This window comes from Octopus bimaculoides, chromosome 5 (assembly GCF_046866305.1).
Source record: "Octopus bimaculoides isolate indiv1 chromosome 5, ASM4686630v1, whole genome shotgun sequence".
Taxonomy (NCBI): Eukaryota; Metazoa; Mollusca; class Cephalopoda; order Octopoda; family Octopodidae; genus Octopus; species Octopus bimaculoides.
Genome location: NC_142932.1, coordinates 125,142,893 through 125,157,892, shown reverse-complemented (window position 1 = coordinate 125,157,892; position 15,000 = coordinate 125,142,893). Strand labels below are relative to the sequence as shown.

General features: G+C 36.3%; 1 protein-coding gene across 6 annotated transcripts in view; it reads right to left on the bottom strand.

Moving 5' to 3' along the window:
• Positions 1-15,000, bottom strand: part of LOC106876232 (core alpha-(1,3)-fucosyltransferase) — a 706,231-nt gene that overhangs the window by 129,543 nt on the left and 561,688 nt on the right. The window contains exon 1 of one of the 6 annotated variants that reach the window (XM_089353045.1): positions 5,863-5,994. The exons of the other annotated variants lie outside the window; for them this stretch is intronic. The gene's annotated coding sequence lies outside the window, so the exon portion shown is untranslated. Of the gene's footprint in view, positions 1-5,862; positions 5,995-15,000 lie in introns of those variants that run through there. 6 annotated transcript variants of the gene reach the window in all.

The following is a 15,000-nucleotide window of genomic DNA, read 5'->3' as shown; positions in this document are numbered from 1 at the left end:
CGTTCATCCGAACTTATAGAACGTACGTTCCCTTAAGGGGATCATTTACTATCATCATCATCATCATCATCATCATCATCATCCAGTGTTTTAAATCCGGGTTTTGTCCCCGTTAATGGGAGTGGCCGGATCTACCTCAATGCCATAGCAACCGAGGTAGGCAGGTGCAGCCCACCCCATCCTTTGAACTGGCTGGTTCCCATTCTCCTTTGCTATCATGAGGCTTTTTTGGAGCTGGATTTTCTACGGGGAGCATGCCCTTGCTTATCCCCAACCTCAGTTTATAGACATAAGTGGTCTCGAGACTAAGGCCTCTACCATGATTTTTAAGAAATGTGATCGAAAACTAGCTCAGAAAGGCAGGGACGCTACTCTCTAAGACCCTTTTCGAAGCCCCACTAACTATGGGATTATTTGCTACTATACAAAACAAATATTGCAAAACATCACCTTGCAAGTCCTTTAAATCGTGTTCTTCTCAATATATTTGCTATATTCGCAATCAACTTATAAGCAACACTGATCCAAGGTGTACACATTTATTTGGAGTCCTCATAATAATAATAATTTGCACACTGCCATCAAACAGATGTTATAAAGGTCTTGCAAATCGTAGAATCATTCCAAAATAGCCTCTAACCAATTAAATAATTAATGACGAAGATTTCCACTTTCTAAACAAAGTTGTATTTGCTGTGACAGTTATGATTGGATCAAACGATGCCCGGGCTGCACTTTAAAGAATTTTTAGTCGAATCAATCGACACCAATAACTTTTTCTTTTTAAAGCCTGGTAATTATTCCATCGGTCACTTTTACCGAACCGCTAGGATACGGGGACATAAAGACATCAATACTGGTTGTCAAGTGGTGGTGGGGGACAAACACACACAAATACGCAAAATACGCGCCCACACAAACACACACACACATACATATATGCTTATATATGTATATATACATATATATATGTATACATGTATACATACATACATACATATATATATATATATATATATATATATATATATATATATATATATATAGATATATATATATACACGACGGACTTCCACGCTGTTTCCATCTTCCAGATGGCTCGAGGCTATACTAGCTTCCACTATAGTAAATGATAATTGTCCAAGGTAGTGGAATTGAACCCGGGACCACCATGTTGCGAAGCACGCTTCTTACCACACTCACTTACCGGTACCTAGTTTATTATTTCATGTTTCTTACACTATTTTACTCTTCCAATTGACCTGTATGATTCTCTTTCTAAAAACCCTTCCGCTCTTTCCGATATTTCTCTCTCAATCTTCCTCAGATTCTAACATTTTATTATATACACGACATTTTTTTTTCCAAAACTTCTCCATTACCATTCTCAAAATCCGAAAAATGAAACAGAAAATCGATATTCTGAAATTTTTCAGCTGCACTAATTATCTCTGTTACTCTGTCACTCCTAGTTTTTACTTCAGAATAATAACAACATTACACACACATAGACATTTATCTATCTGTATATCTGTTTGTCTATCTATCTACTATCTATGTAAAGATAGATAGATAGAGAGAAATAGAGGGATAGGAATACATAAATATATGGATAAACAGAGAGGGAGTGAATGACACATTTTTTTAAAGCGATCAAGAATCCTTAGATTTTAATTACTATCCAGATACCCTTGTGACACACTAGACACCGCGGGACACTGTGGAACCGGGAATCGGTGTTCATTACAGCCTCGACTGCAGCTGATCGTCGGTTGGGGTCAAAATTCGTAAGCGACGTGGTGAACACGCTGGTTTGTGAAAACAAAGAAGTATCAAGTTTTGATGATATTTTCTTTCCTTTCTGTTCAATTCTTTCTACAATTTTGCATATTCCAGTTTAAAACCTATCCACACAGGTAGTACCAAAGCTACACTCGTAGGCGAGAACATCTTTCATTATTTGTTACATTGTTTTCATTTCCTCTTTGACACTTGCTTTTATCTCTACGTTAAGAAATATGTTAACTTCGAAACAAAATCGAAATTCATTTTAAGTTTATTTTTTTTATACCGCAGGAAATTATGAAAACGTTCGTCACATTTCTGAGAATTCACTGATAGATTTCTACTGCACCCCTGAAGATAAGTTACTACTGTGTTATGAAATGACGAGATTGACTTACGCGTCAACAGCTCTCATCTCGCGTTCTGTCACCTTCCAGAGGCATCTTTGGTGGGGACTGTAGATCAGAATTCGGACGAAAGTGCGTATTATTTAAGTTCTCATCCAATCCATGCTTCTGTATGGGCACGAATTCTGGCCATTGAGAGCTGAAGACCGAAAGATTGAATTCTTCGACAACTACTGCCTACATTCGATTCTGTAGGTTCGCCTATTGGACTTCATTTCGAACACCGAGATACGATATCGTTCCTGTGTCAACTCTTTTCAACAAGCTCTAATCACAAAACGTTTAAGGTGGTTTGGCCATACTCTCCGTTAGCTTCAGCGATAATCCATTCGCAAGGCAATCACCCCTCCTTCCTTCCCAGGCTGGCACAAACGAGCTGGAAGACAACTGAAGACGTGGCTAGCGACGTGGAAGCATTAGTCAGGCTCACACTCTACAAATTCCGACCGTGGAACCGGGAATCGGTGTTCATTACAGCCTCGACTGCAGCTGATCGTCGGATGGAGTCAGTCAGCATTCGTAAGCAACGTGGTGACTCGTTGGTTGGTGAATACTACCGCAAGAAAGTATCAAGGTTTGAGGATTTTTCTTTCCTTTCCGTTCAATTCTTTCTACATTTTTGTATTGCTTATCATTGCTATTTCTATTTTGTTAAACACTTCTCCTATTACAATTGTATCGTTACTAGTTGAACATTAGCCATAAGAATCTTTTATCTCTACTTCGGTCAAATACTTCTCCATCTCCATTCTAAATATATTTATTGGCTTCATTCACAATATTTAATTTTCCCCACATATTGGGCGCATTAATTTTCCTAGTGTACTTGTATGTGTATATATATAGGAGGAATTTCAACCATGTTTCGTGGTCTGCTACCACAACAGCTCCTTTATAGGATCCAGTTAGCTCAAGACATCATCAGGAGGAACCACGTCCGGTTTCGGCCCCTACTCCTCTACCGTTTTGACGTGGAATGTATATGTATATAATCATTATATAATCATTATTAGAAAAGCATAAATCCAGAGAAGAAGCCAAATTTAAGAAAGAGCAGTCTATATTTTTATCTGGTGAAGGCCGGTTTATGGGTTTACCCTTGGTTTCCCGTCCATGAAGGGTTTAATTTTATGGCGTGTCATCAGACCTCAATGCCATAAAGTTGAACCCTTCTTGGACGGGAAACCAAGGGTAACCCCATATACCGGCCTTGATGAAGGTGAGTGGCTTAGTGGTTAGGGCATTCGGCTCACGATCGTAAGGTGGTGAGTTCAAATCCAGGCGACGCGTTGTGTCCTTGAGCAAAACTCTTTATTTCATGTTGCACCAGTCCACTCAGCCGGCAAAAATTAGTAGTACCTGTATTTAAAAGGGTCAGCCTTGTCACATCACGTCACGCCGAATTTCCCTGAGGACTACGTTAAGGGTACACGTGTCTGTGGAGTGCTCAGCCACTTGCTCGTTAATTTCACAAGCAAGATGTTCCCTTGATCGAATCAGCTGGGATCCTCGTCGTCGTAACCGACGGAGTGCTCCATGTCTATATATATATATATATATATATATATATATATATATATATATATATGTACACACATATATATGTATCTGTTTATGTAAACGCACGAATAAATACATGAATGCAAAACAAAATAGGAAAACTAGTACTCGAATACCAAAGGTAGAGCAATATGATTTATTATTAAAACAACAAAAACCTCACAAAACTATTTTGTGATGCTTTGTAGTTTGAATAAAAACGTGTATTTGTGTATATATAAATTGTCTCAAAGTTTCAAGGAGTTTTCTTAAGTCAGGGTATTTAACGGTCTTCGTAAAAAATGATAATTTGCTAAAATAAAATAATTTGTTGTATTGATTTTACATAAATTAATATTTTTAACATCTTTTATGAGTCTAGCAATGGCAAGAAGGCGTCTTCCAAGATTTGGCTGCTTATATCTGCCGACGCACATGCGCACACACGTTAACACCCAAAACGTACACACACAGATGTATATATATATATATATATATATATATATATATATATATATACATACAAACATGAATTGTACAAACATATACTTGCATATAAATATATGGATATAAATGTATATACATATGCATATAAATGTTCGCACATATATACATAGAAACAAATGCATGGATATATATATATATATAATAAACGCGCTCGCACGCACATACACACACAGAGTCCCATATGTATATATATATATACACATATATATATATATGTATGTATATATATATATATATATATATATATATATATATATATATATATATATATATATATATATATATATATATATATATATATATATATATATATATATTAGACAAAATGAGATAACAAAGCCAAGGCTGTGAGGAGTTTTCAGGACATTTATAAAGAAAAATATGTATGTATAGATATATATATGTATATACACACACACACACACACACGCACACACACACACACACACACACACACACACACACACACACACACACACACACACACACACACACACACACATATATATATATATGCATATATATGTATATATACATATTACACACACACACGCATACATATGTTATATCTACTTACATATTAAGTATTGATATACATATTCACACGAAGAATAGCGTAGGGAAAAGCGAAATATAAAATATAAAAAAAAACTAAACCTACATTGTTCAATGCTTGCCTCCTAATCTTGTTATTACATGCAACTAACACTAACATCTTGGAGCTTCCACATTGATGAAGTTTGTTCTTGTTTGTTATATTTCTTTCTGTTATTGTAATATTCTCATTATCTGTGCAGTGAGGTGAAAGATGTTGATGGGTAAATTGGTTGGCAGGTTTATTCAAAATAACTTTTGAACTTAACAATAGGACAAACGAAGTGATTAAGCAGAGTCTCCTGCGAAATCCTGAAGAATTGTTTACAGAATAAAGAAATAAAGAAAAATCTTTTGTTGAAATATTCTTTGAATGGAGCGAAAATACAGAAAAATGTTATCTACGAAATAAATGGCACAAGAAAGGAAAAAACCCAATAATTTGTAGCATATAGTCACATACACATCAAAAACGAATGCAGTGGAGCACATACATGCATATACATACATATATAAATACATACATACACACACACATATATATATATATATATGTGTATGTGTGTGTGTGTGTGTGTGTGTGTGTGTGTGTGTGTATATGTGTGTGTGTATGTAATTATATGTATATATAAATGTATATATACATATACATGAGTATATATGTTTATATATATATATATATATATATATATATATATGCGTGTGTGTGTGTGAGTGTGTGTGTGTGCGTGTGTATATATAAATATATGGGTATATATATGTGTGTGTATTCACGCACACGAACATACGAATACATGTACACAGAGATAATAGCATTGCTCATACACCACACACACACACGAACGCCCCCCCCCCCCCACACGTTCACAATCAAAGACAAAGATAAAGACACACACATGCACACACTGCTGTGCCCTTACTGATACAATTACCTACGCATGCGCAGAATTACTTCCATACATTTATGTTAATGACTACATTCTTGTGCAAAATGAAGATAAGTCTAAATTAATATTCTTTAAACACTCACAAACTGAGACACAGGTTTATGAAATCGTTCAAATGCTTGTGCATTTAAGATGGGCATGTTGCATTGTTCTCCTCCTGCTTCTAGGCCTGCAATTGTTGTATTCTTCTATCCAGCTTTCATTATACTATGACGTAATAATTATTCAGAAAGGCCTCGTAACTTGCAAAAGCGAACGACCGATTATGATGACACATGTAACTCACCAACAGCGGTGAATCAATTGCGTCAATAGTTTCAGTGCTGTATGTAAGAACTGTGAAGGAACGTGGCTTAGTGGGTTGGGCATTTGGCTCATGATCGTAAGATCGTGAGTTCAATTCCCGGCGACGCCTTGTGTCCTTGAGCAAGACACTTTATTTTCACGTTTCTTCAGAAAAAATCCTTTACAAATTTGAATCAGTCCTGACTAAAAGCAAAATTGGAGAAAATACCGGAACGCGATGGTGAATTTAATCTATTTGTAATGAAAGGAGAATCAAGCATCGGCGATTTTTGCTAACAAACGTATTGGAACAATTGTTAACTACGTCAGTTTTCCCTCTCGACCCTATTGACTTCTTGTTAACAACTTAGGAAAGAAGTGACTGCGATTCGGATTATGGTGATGCTAGAGTTTTGGAATGGTCGATGATCCGGGGAGGGTTGAAAGGCAGATAAGCCTGTCACTTCTTAGAAATGATATCAAGAAATGAAAAAAATATAATCACTGCACTTGTTAAAAGCCATTCTGTGTTTCAGTTTGTACTGAAAGAAATTCAGCGTGCTGTCTGTATGTTTTGTGGGTTAAAATATAGCCATGATTATCCGCAGAATCACCAATATTTTTTTTATCGAATCTGATGTAATTATTGTACAAATGGGCAGATTTGATTGTTCCTTACTATAACACGCTCCGAGAATGTATTCTCAGGTATCTCAACGTAGTTATTAAGAAGAAAATTAGCCATTTTTTTTTACCAAAAGCTTTCTTTCTTTTTGCTTCACTCTATAGCAGCTTAGAATAAGTTCCACGACTATGACATCATACGCTGAATCGTTCATTGATTTTGGTAAAACTCAAGTCAATGACAATTTATTTTTGAAACCAGATTCAATGTGTATTTGTGATCGTATTAGCTATATTGGGATCGTTCAAAAATATACACGTATTTAGTGTTTCTCTCCAAACTTTTTTCAGATATAAAAATGGATGTTCTGTATGTTGTTAGCTCTGACAGAGCACCAATAATCCAAAGCGTTAAAACCGACGGCGTTCTCTCTGCTTCTATATTTAGTGTGCTTATCACTCTGTTACCTAAGGAACATTTCCTTGTTTAATATAGCTGTTTGGGGTTTCAGAAAGATATGGCCGCCGTTTCTAGAGCTCGAACGACAAACATTCTAACTCTAATCATTCCACCATTTATGCATTCACTAACCAATATCTCCGTCCTTTCTTTGAGATAGCGTGGTGTTACTTGAAGGCGATTTGGCTGTTATTTCTGGTAAATAAATGATTTGTGTGAAGAGGTTTACATGTTAAGTGTTTCATTTGTTTTTGAATGTAAAACTTATTTGTGTTTCTAATAGATTTCTGGCAATGTGCATACGTATGTGTGTATGTGCGTATGTACGTATGTATGTATCTATGTATCTATGTATGTATGTATGTGTGTATGTGTGTGTGTGATGTACTGAGAACTGACGATTTTTGTTGTAATGGTAGTTGTGATAGGGGTAAGGAGGTGACGGCGAACGAAGAGCAAACAGTAACCAAGGTAAGTGTTAATGGAGATAAGAGAAGTGATAACCGAGATAAGAGAAGTGTCGATAAAACGATACCCGGATGCAGAATAATACGTACCCGTACACATAGACATACACACACAGGCACACAGTCACACATACAAACACACACGAACACACACATACACCCACACAAATACAGTCGCATAGACTCAGAGATGAACTGAAATCTCCAGTTATTTATCATAGTGATGTTGTTACAAGAGATGTTAGAGGACGTATCGGTTGTGGTAACGCTAAGGAAATGACGATAAAGTATTTATATATATTTTTTATTAGTCTGAAATTTATATTTTATGAAATCTCGGATGATTTAACGCATAGGTTTTAGTGAAAACAATTGTCGTCTGGAGCCATTACGAACGAAAATTTCAATTTTCAAACACTGATTTCTATTTCTTTCATATATATATATATATATATATGATATTGTCCTGCAACGGTCTATGTAGGTAATGCTATAACTATGGAAAGAAATCGGACACAAAATCTATTTTACACACAACATTTATATTATTGGAAAGACTGATAAAACTATGGAACGAAATAGAAAACATAATCTCTTATAGATACAACATTTATATTACATTAAACACGGTTTGGAAAGAAATTAAGTTTCATGAGTTTCTATGAAATGTTAGCAATTTTGTCGTTTTCTAAATAAACGAGAAAAGTTATTCCATTCGCGTGTGTGTGAGTGTGTGTGTGTGTATCACAGTATCGACCGGACTACTGGCTATTGTTATACATCGCTGGTTATAATGCGCATCTCATTGTTTTAGCTTTCGAATGACGCCATGCTGCTGGTTAGGCGAGCAGGACAACATTTCCCCGGATATAATGGCTTAACCATTTGAAGGGTTAACCATCTACAGGGCTGACCATTTACAGTTACGTGGAAAGGAATAACGCGAAGTGAAGTGTTTTGCTCAAGGAGACAATACCCGAAGCAATGGGCCACGCGCCTTCAAGTACACACAAACACATATGTATGTATGTATATATATACACACGAGTATAGATGTGTGTGTATGCATGTATGTATATATATATATCGTTTTTTTAGAAAAACATAAGTCCGGAGAAGAAGCACAATCTAAGACGTAGAACAGTCTATATGTATTACTGGTGAAGGCTGGTTTACAGCGTTAACCTGGGTTTCTTGCCATACCTCTATGGCGTATCTTCAGACCCTAAGATCACTTGGCCTGAAGCCATAGGCCAACAGGTCTTCCATTCATACATATGTATACATATAAACTATATGTTATCTTCGTTGAGATTCTCTCTGACCTAAGCTACAATATTTTACCCAGGTGACGGCCATCTCAGCTAATTATTCCAGTACAGTCCTTTACGACATCTCCACTGGTCTACCTATATTTCTCCTTCCTTCAACTGTCCACTCGTTGGAACGCATGGCCCAGTATAAGTGCTTTCGCCTGGCATTGATGGTGTCTTGCAGTTTAGTTAAGCGGGCTCTTCTCATGATTTCATCCTTTGTGATGTGGTCACGCTAGCTGATCTTAAAGCTATTTTTAATTCATCAGCAATGAAAAAAAAATCTCTGTATTCCAGACTCTGTCTGTCTCCGTCCATGTTCCGCTTGCACGGAATGCTGTTGGAATGCCAATAAATGAATGGTGAATGGAAGCGCATGACCGTATTGGTCTCAATCATTAGAAAACTGCAATCGCTTTTCCATGTCTAGTCTTGACATCAATTTATGCTTTTCTATTTATCTCACTGTTACAGACTCCGTATCTAAAGAAATTGACAAGTCCAATATGCGTCCTTCATGGTTGATGAGTTTTGGTTAATTTTTGCCTATGTAGAAGGGTTTTGGTTTTGGCAAATGACACAGAGACCAAGTCGGGAGATAACTTTACAAAGGCTTGCACGATTTTAGGGATATCACTGAACAGATCAATATTGCTTACAAAGTCAAGATCTGTCAGTTGACTGTATTTCTAGCTGGTCCCTCAAATCGGTTTATTCATAGACTGTCATAATTAAGACGCCCCCTAACGGTGACAGAATATATCCATGACGCACTTCTGTGAAAAAAGTCGAACATGGTAGTTTTTACGGTTTGGTTCTGACTCGGCAACTGGACTTCTGGAAGGGAGAATCTCATCGTAGAACAAATACTCACCCAACGTAAAAGGAGTGAATAAAATCGGGGACCTTAGAATTCGTTCATCGTCAACTTTATCAATTTAAAAAAAAATGTCTCCGATTATTTCAGTCACGAGTCCCCGTGGAGAATTGTCGAGCTTTATGAAGTTCCATCGAAGTTTATCAATACCATGCGCTCGCTCTACCGGAAGTCTTCTTGCTGTATCAGAATCAACACGGAAATACTGCCTTATTCGACATTGGACATACATACATACATGATTGTATATGTGTGTATACACACACATACACACATACGGATACACACCCATATATACCTATGTGTATATGTGTATATATATATATATATATATATATATATATATATATATATATATATATATATATATGTACACACACACACACACACACGCACACACACATACACACACACACACACACACACACATACACACACACACACACACACACACACACACACACACACACACACATATATATATATATATATATATATATATATATATATATATATATTGGAACTGTCTGAATTTCAAAGAGGCTGTATTGTGGGTCATTCTGAAGGTGAATATAGTCAGCGTAAGATCGCAAGAAACATTGGGATCCCGCTTTCTACAGTTAATAGAGTGATAGCGCAATTCACCAGAGAGGGGAAGGAGTTCACATTAGCTTGTCCAGATCAATCAGGACCCTTCTCTTTGCTAAGTGAAGTGTGGAGGATGATCCTCGTTGCAAGACCTCTGATATAGCAGAGCAAGTTTATGTCAATCCCAGAACAGCTGTCAGGTATCTCCACAAACTTGGTTACTATGGCAGAGCAGGAAGAAGGAAGCCACATTTTTGACCAGCCAATATGAAGCGGAGACAAGATCGGACCAGTGAGATGGTGGAGAGGCCATTAGCATTTTGGGACATTGTCATATTCTCTGATGAGTCCAGATTTACTGTATTTCCTAACAGTGGTCGAGTGTGGGTCTGGAGAATCTGTGATCGAGAATTTGATGTGAAAAGATTGCGACCAGCAATGAAACACAGCAGCTATTCTGTGATGGTCTGAGGGACAATTTGGAGCAATGGTTGATCAGAGCTGGTGGAGTGTAAGGGAAAGATAAACTCAAAAATGTGTCCATATTGCAGAAAGGACTCCTTTCAAACTTCTCCAGTGGTGAAATGATTAAAGAAGACTCTCTATTTATGGAAGACGGGATTCCTTGTCACACGGTTAAAATGACCCAAGATTTGTTGGAAAAGAATGACATTAGAAAGCTTCCATAGCCAAGCCAGTTACCGGATACGAACCCTACAGAACACCTCTGGGGCATAATGGACAGGACATTTCATAAGCAGAACAAGAAAGCATCTTCAAAGCCAGATCTTTTGAGATTATTGCATGAAACTTAGCAAGAAATTCCGTAAGAGAATATACACCATCTGATCAGTAACATGCCTAATAGGGCCCTTGCATTGAAAAATGCAAAGAGTATGTCTACCAAATAATAAATGTTCACATTATAACATCTGACAAATAATTTGAATGCATAATTTCAAATTTAAATAAATTTTAATGATTATAAGGGTGTCTATTTACTTCTTTCATGTCTGTATATATATACACTAAATTCTGTATATATATGCACTAAATTATATTACAAGATGAAACCTTAACAATGTATATATATATATATATATATATATATATATATATATATACACTTGATATGATATAATTCTATCTATCTATCTATCCATGTGAAGAAATAAATGCACATATATATGTGTGGGTGGGAGTAGGGGTATACGCGCGCGCGTACGTGTGTTTCAGAAAGCATATTCAAAGAAAAAGGAAGATATTCATATTTATAATAATTCTGAAGAAAAACAAAAACCCGCGTCATCGTTATCCGTGTTAGGAAGTACAAGTTACGCTGAGAGAAAAGCATGAGTAAAGGTAAGAGAGAGAGAGAGAGAGAGAGAGAGAGAGAGAGAGAGAGAGAGAGAGAGAGAGAGAGAGAGAGAGAGAGAGAGAGAGAGAGGGGGGAGAAGCATAGAACATAAAAAGAAGAAAAAAAGACAAATGGAGATAATCATCGCAAGCGCCAAGTCAACAATAACTATGGAACAAAAAAACATTAGACGAAGCTATAAAAGGATTTCTATTATCGAGAAATATAGATAAGCAAACTCACTACCATGATGGCGACGTTGTGCGGTGTGTGTGTGTGTTTTTTTTTATTTAAAAATTTTTCAATGAACGTGATGCACTAAATTATATTACAAGATGAAACCTTAACAGTTAAGAACTGGGGGAAAAATATATATATATTATTTCGATATTATGTTATGACGGGTTATCATCATCATCATCATCATCACCATCATCATCACCATCATCATCACCTGTATCACGCATAAGTATATTGCTTATAACACTATTTATTTCTCTTTTTCTTTTCATTATCTATACTTTTTTGTAATTTGTCTCGCTAAATAACGCCTCTGTAGTTGTTCACGTTGTAACAATAACAAAAACAACAACAACAACAACACCACCACCAACAAAAACAACAACAATAACAACAACAACCATGGTTTTAAATTTATCGACTCCCGAAACGATGACAGGCAAAGTCAACCTCAGCAGAATATGAACTCAGAATATGAAGACGGACGAAATGCCGCCAAGCGTTTTGTCCGGTGTGCTAACGATTCTGTTATTTCACTGCCTTAATAATAATAATAATAATAATAATAATAATAATAATAATAATAATAATAATAATAATAATAATAATAATAACAATAATAATAACAATAATAATAATAATAATGCAATTTGGCCTTGATAAATGTGCAAAAGTTACCTTTATCAAAGGAAAAATGACAAATACATCTAATGTGAACCTTGACCAGCAAAATGGCATAAAAGAGTTAGAACCAGCGGAGAGCTACAAATACCTAGGGGTAATTGAAGGGGACAATATCAAGCACTCAGTGATGAGGGAAAGGATCAGAAGAGAATGTTATCGCAAGGTGAGAGCAATACTGAAGACAGAGCTGAACGCGAGAAACAGGATCGAAGCGATCAATGCTCTAGCCATACCAGTCGTGACTTACAGTTTCAACATCGTTAACTGGTCAATTACTGAAATATGTAATGTTGACAGAAAGATACGAAAACTGTTGACAATGCATAGAATGCACCACCCTAAGGCAGATATAGAACGTCTTTATCTGCCAAGAAAAGAAGGAGGCCGAGGACTTTTACAGCTGGCATTATCAATGAAGGTAGCCACAATTAGCCTAGACACCTATCTGAAAAACTCTGAGGACTGGATGCTAAAACTTGTCTTAAAATATGAAAGCAAGAAAGCATCTTACTCAGTAACAAAACAGGCAAAGGAATATCTAAGTGAATTCCAATTGCAACAAATTCAAGAATTAGACGAACTAGAAACACCTGCAGAAAAAGCTAAGCGCTTGAAAACCCGTGCTAAAATTGCTGCCTTAGCTATTATGACTGAAAAATGGCATGGAAAACCTCTCAATGGCAAATACCCAAAGAGAGCGAATAATGCAGATATTGACAAAGCCCTTACCCACCAATGGTTAATGGCCTCTGGCTTGAAATCAGAAACAGAGGGGTTTATCATAGCAGCCCAAGATCAATGCCTACCTACAAAGAACTACCAGGCCAACATATTAAAGAACGGCAGCTCCCCATTATGTCGTATATGCCAACAACAAAATGAGACCATCGATCATGTTGTCTCCATGTGCAGTCTGCTTGCGCCTACAGAGTATCTCAACAGGCATGATAGAGCTGTACAATATATTCACTGGGTAATATGCAAAAACCTGGACTTGCCCCATGATAAAAACTGGTGGGAACACAAACCACCCCCAGTACTTGAAAATGATCACATTGCACTCCTCTGGAACTTCACCATTCAAACTGACAGAAAGATAGACGCAAATACGCCAGACATTATACTGAAAGACTTCAGACAAAAATCATGCCTCCTCATTGATATGACTGTCCCAATCGATATAAACGTATCTGTCAAGACCTACCAAAAACTGAGCAAATATAAAGATCTTGAAATAGAAATTAGCAAAATGTGGAATCTGAAGACGAAAACAATACCTATTGTCATAGGTGCCTGGGAATGACAGCGAAACGGGCTGATTACTACCTAGATCAGATTCCAGGAAACCCCAAAATGGCTGAAGTTCAAAAAATAGTGCTCATGGGAACTGCCCATATCCTACGTAAAATACTGTCTATGTGATCTCAAATTTTAAAGCAAACACATAATTTTCTTATGGTTTCTTAAACATTCACTTGAACAAAACCGTACAAATACAAATATATGGTACCCTAGGCATAACACCTACATGAACTTCTAACTTGTTGTCTCTTGAGGTCTCTGGGTGAGACTTGGATCCAACTTGTACAAATGCAAAACAAAAGTAAAACATAAAATAATAATAATAATAATAATAACAATAATAATAATAATAATAATAATAATAATAATAATAATAATAATAATAATAATAATAATAATAACAACAACAGAAAGATAGATGCGAATAGGCCATACATTATATTGAAAGACTTTAGACAAAGATCATGCCTCCTCATTGATATGATTGTCCCAATTGACATAAATGTATCTGTAAAGACCTACCAAAAACTGAGCAAGTATAGAGATCTTGAAATAGAAATTGGCATGATGTAGAACCTGAAGATTAGAACAATACCTATTGTCATAGGTGCACTAGGAATGATAGCAAAAGGAGCTGATTGCTACATAGCTCAGATACCAGGAAACCTCAAAATGGCAGAAATTCAAAAGATAGTGCTCATGGGAACTGCCCATATTCTACGTAAAATACTGTCTAAATAATCTCAAATTTTAAAACAAACACATAATTTTCTTATGTTTTCTTAAGCATTCTCTAGAACTATACTATGTACAAAACCAAATATATGACACCCTAGGCATAACACCAGCATGAACTTCTAACCTATTGTCTCTTGAGGTCTCTGGGTGAGATTTGGAGTCAACTTGTACAGATACAAAGTAAAAGTCAAACTTAAAGTAACAAGTAGTGTCTACAAATATACGAAAAGACAGACAGACAGACACACGTATGTATGTGTGTGTGTGTGTGTGTGTGTGTGTGTGT